Here is a 4,942-nt window from a genome sequence, read left to right as displayed (position 1 = left end):
GACGAAAAGTGCTACAAAATGGCTAACAAGTTTTCAATTAATTTATTTTTTTAATTATAAGCTTGAATGTTGAAATGGACAATTATTTTCTAAACAAAGCAAATTTAAAAGAATCAAAGTATTATTTGCAATAATATTTAATGAAAAATATCTATTGAATTCCAAAAAAATGGTGTTTGAGCCCCTTTGGGATATAGAAAAATGAAAAAAAGCATTTAAATTTTATTGTTAAATCATTTTAAAAAAAGTTTTTATGTAAGGGTTTGGATAGCAATAAAAAACATTTTGATAAAAACAAATTTTATTAAGTATGCCAAATAAACACTGAAAAATGGTCAAATTTGTTATGATTGTTACATCAATCGGTTTGGCATAAAATTTGCCTTATAATCATAAAACACGTTTTTTCCATTACAGCAATGATTTCAAAGCTTTTGGATTGTTTTTTTTGTAATAACTGTCCATCTACCCAATATTATTAACCTGTTCTATGCCAGGAGGTATTAGTATGGCCATATACGGAGGGCCGCGATTTTCTTTGAAAAAATAAATCTTAGTAAATATATTTTTTTGGCATTATATTAATACTATATCATATAAACTTACCAAATTAATACACGATGTGTCCATTTACGTCGTCATTTATCGAAATAAATCAAACTTAATGTTTCACAAAACGCCAGGGTTGTCACAACACTTACACAGTAGAGATGAGAACGTGATTATGTATGAGAAGTAATTCTACAATATGCAGCATCATATGCACTGGGAATCAAAACATCTTGTTCCTCTTCATCAAAATCTACATCAAAATCACTGTCATACGATTCAACAGTGAGGCCTGTTCGGCATTTTGTGTTCCTTCCATTTTGATTAGGAAAAAGATAAAAAAAATATATGTGAAAAAGATTAAATATTCAAGAAACTTGACTTATTATAAAAAGATATAATACAAAAATGTCAAATAAGTTAAACACTATGCAAATAAAATAAGTCCCGACACTAATATCTTATAAAATAAACAATTACCGACACAACACAGATTACGAAGGTTTAAAAATTACGAAATCGTACCCGTAAATTATGAATAAAAAAGCAAAAAGTTTATAAGTAATTATTATAAAAGTATCGTAAAAGAAATGAATTATAAAGTGAAAATATTTCAGCCGCGAAACCGAATTAGATACGTCAAATACGACTATGAATATTCAACTGGTATGTGGTTATTCATATATATGTGGAATATTCAACGGTGGCTTAAGTGTTGGACTATCATGCCGTGGGTCTCAGGTTCGAATCCTGGGTCTGGCAAGTACACATATTGTTTTTCAATTTGTGTGTGAGTCAGGGTATGGACCTAATAGGTTGAGCAAGTGGCCGACATCCATTTCTCGTAAAAAAACAAAATCTGTTAATACAAACCTCTACTCTGTGGAGGCCCATATGATCCTATTAGGATCGGACATGGTCGAAAAAAAAAAAAAAAAATGTATTCCAAGATGTGTCACTCCTATTGGATATTAGTGTATATTCAGGAATCACAGTATTCCCCGTTTCTCGTATGCATAAGCGAACCATAATTTCGATTGCATCTACTATAAGTAAACGGGAATCCCGGCGTGTGATTTGATAAATATCGTATCCGTGGCACAACCCTACTAGCGACGCGCTTCGGTAACCCAAGAAAGCTTTGTTTAAAATTTGACGTTTCGTTGATGATAATATAGAAATTTTCAAATGTAAGTATTACACAATGATCCTAAGAGATGTCGCTGTGTGGGCAATGTGATTAAATTATTCAAAACATTGACCTCGGTCGATATATTGCGTTTCAAGTGGAGCGTCTTTGCACGCGCATTTTGCTTGACCGGCCCTCTGTTCTCAGAATAGAAAAGCATGCTAAGACGCTGGCGGCAGTTATCCGGTTAATAATACTAAATCAAATCGTGACTCCAAACTGGCCAAAATAACAAAATCATTATTCAAATTTAACACCATCATTTTTTGTTAAGGATTCGGGTGTTTTATGAATACTTTTTTTAGTGTATATCAATCGTAATTAGATATAAAACAAGATGAAATTAGAAATAAGAGTTATTTTCCTTCATGGAAGTATAAGTTTGGTGGAAATAATTACTAAAATGACGTTAAGTTCGTATCATTGAACCTGAACTGAACGAATCAAATGGCACGTTGGATTTATTTGATTTGGAACCGTTTGGTAGAATGTCCACGGAAACGCTTTTCTGACAACTAATTAGTGTTGCCAGTACTTATTAACTCAAATTAACTCATAATATATTAGTCTCTAAAACAGAAACATATTTGAAACGTCAACTTGTTATGAAATTCTAACCTCCTATCGTGGTCTACAATAATACAAATTTAACAAACTGTCGTATTCATTCCTTTTAAATATACAAAATATAAAGAATGCTTCATAAATAGGTAGCCATTTAGTTAATTTATAAGATTTATAGGTATGACGAGTTTTTAAAAATTATTTTTGATTAGAGCTTTTCATAATTATTGACCACTTGTTCATGTCGACAGCATGATATTGTGACTTAGACGACAATCGAACATATTAAATTCGTTAGGTAACATAAAGATCATTCCGGGTTGATTTAACACAGTTTGTAGTTTAGAATCTCCGTTACAAAATATAAATAAAATGAAAATAAATCCTTTGTCTGACATAATAATTATAGTAATGATATTAAATCGAACTTGCATAGAAAATAGTGCTGGATTTTGAGATAATAACACCAAAAGCGGCGTCTTGTTCGCGTATGGTTACTTATGAATAATAGGTATTGATTATTAATCTATAATACATATAATTCAAGTGAACTCCTATGGTGTAAATATCTAACATATTAATATGAACACCTCACGATATATAAATGCCGAATAATGCTTATCAACACTTTGACAGATTGCCATTAGTCCATGGATCGTCCGAATTGGTTTGACGTTTCATGTCAAACCATTTCTGATGGTCTGAGAACGGTTTGATTTTCAATGATACACTGAACCAAACGTCAAATCTCAAACCATTTCCGGTCAACTACAATTTGTATGTATATTGTCTATGGTTTAATTTGATTTGTTTCGTTCATGTTGAAAGAAACGAACCTGTTAATAACAACCACACTTGAAAAGTAACCTAAAATATTTTAAACAGCGTATGTGAAAGAAAAACGAATAAACATACTGTGATTTTCCTCGTTTACAGGTTTACCACACATCGAAACTATTTCTACTATTATATTTTACTTTATTTCTACTATTTTATTTATACTATTTCTAATCCTTCTTGAGCTCATTTTTAGTTTTTTTCACTGTTGAGAGCGTATATTCAATTACACAAATCTGACAGCTGTTTTGGTCTCGCGCTCTACATGGAATAATGGCGGTAAGCTTCTGTGGCGTGCCGACATAACGACCAAAACAATTTATGCCATAGAAAATAAATGTCTATTGTAAAATATCTATAATTATTTGAGCGATAAGACTTTGTGGCATGATACATATCGATTTATGGAAAAAAAACCTACATTCAAATGTCAAAAATCGTAAAGAAGGCACTTGAGCTCCTTTGGCACTCGGCGCCTCATTTGTTACGCGATATTCTCATAAAAATATTGTCAAAACTTATATTCTATTTACTGATCGATTCAAATCATTAAAATAATAAGTCCCTTGATATTTTGCTAATATTAATCGTATTTTTACCTATCGATCTTTAATATTATTATTCAGGCGCTCTATTGACAAGCCAAAACATATATACAGACAATAAGTCATACGATTTGTCCACCCTCTGCTAGGTACTGATACAATGGACAAGGAAAACAGTAGTTATTGACAGTAAAACATAGTTAATGTAAATACACCACCTACCAGGCGCACCCAGCAGAAAAATACGAAGCTTGCAATTTGAGAAGTTTTAATTACTAAATACAAACGTATCTAAAAACATTCATAAGAAAAATAATATATTAATTACTTAAATTAATCAAAGATAAACTTATAAATTTAAAAAAATGATTGCAACTTATTATGATTAATTCATGGTTTTAATGTTTTATATATTCGTTTAAAAAAATAGTAAATAAGTTGAAATCCTTTTTACTTATATCAAATCTAATTTTGAATCTTTTGCATGCATTATTATAGATATGGATGGGAAGGACTTTGAATGTAAGTCATGGGCAAAAATAAAAATCAAGTGTTTTTTTATTATAAAAACGTACTTTATTCCTTGAAAATTTATACAATAATTGATGCGATATTATCATGCTAAAACATTGGGTAAATAACTATCACATTTGATAAGAAAATATTTGAATCAATCAAATATAACAAGAGTCAGTTTAATTTTAAACATGGGTTGACTTACAAAAAATCCAGTTCACTTTATAAAAGGTTATAAAAATTACCTAGATATTGTTGCTAATTTATCGTATTCATATATCGCCAAGACAAAAACATGTAATGAATAATTTGATGACTTATAACTAAAGATAAAGTCTCCTAATTTCCCGTGCCCAAACATTTTTTTTTGGAAATGATTTTTGATACGATTATATTGTGTACTATGACAAATCACATAAGTCATTTACCCCACTCCAAACATTACCACTGTCATAGTAGATTCATGTCAAGTACATGTACTTATTACTTCCCACCGTAAAAAATATATTATATTGCATTACATGAATATGTAATAGAAGGCTTTTTCGTAAAGGGCCAAGAAAAAGTGGCCATTTTCGTTAAATATTTTCGAATCATTAAAAATGATTCATATCTTTCTTATAGGTAAAATTTCTGTAAAAAGTATTTTTAAATGTTGTTTGTATACTAATAATATATAACATTATATAATACTTTATTTTTAGAAATTATACTTATAAAAGAGAAATAAGATATTTTTATT

The sequence above is a fragment of the Rhyacophila brunnea genome, unplaced genomic scaffold (assembly GCF_057557595.1).
Source record: "Rhyacophila brunnea isolate RB1 unplaced genomic scaffold, BYU_Rbru_1.0 scaffold_12, whole genome shotgun sequence".
Taxonomy (NCBI): Eukaryota; Metazoa; Arthropoda; class Insecta; order Trichoptera; family Rhyacophilidae; genus Rhyacophila; species Rhyacophila brunnea.
This window is presented reverse-complemented; position numbering follows the sequence as displayed.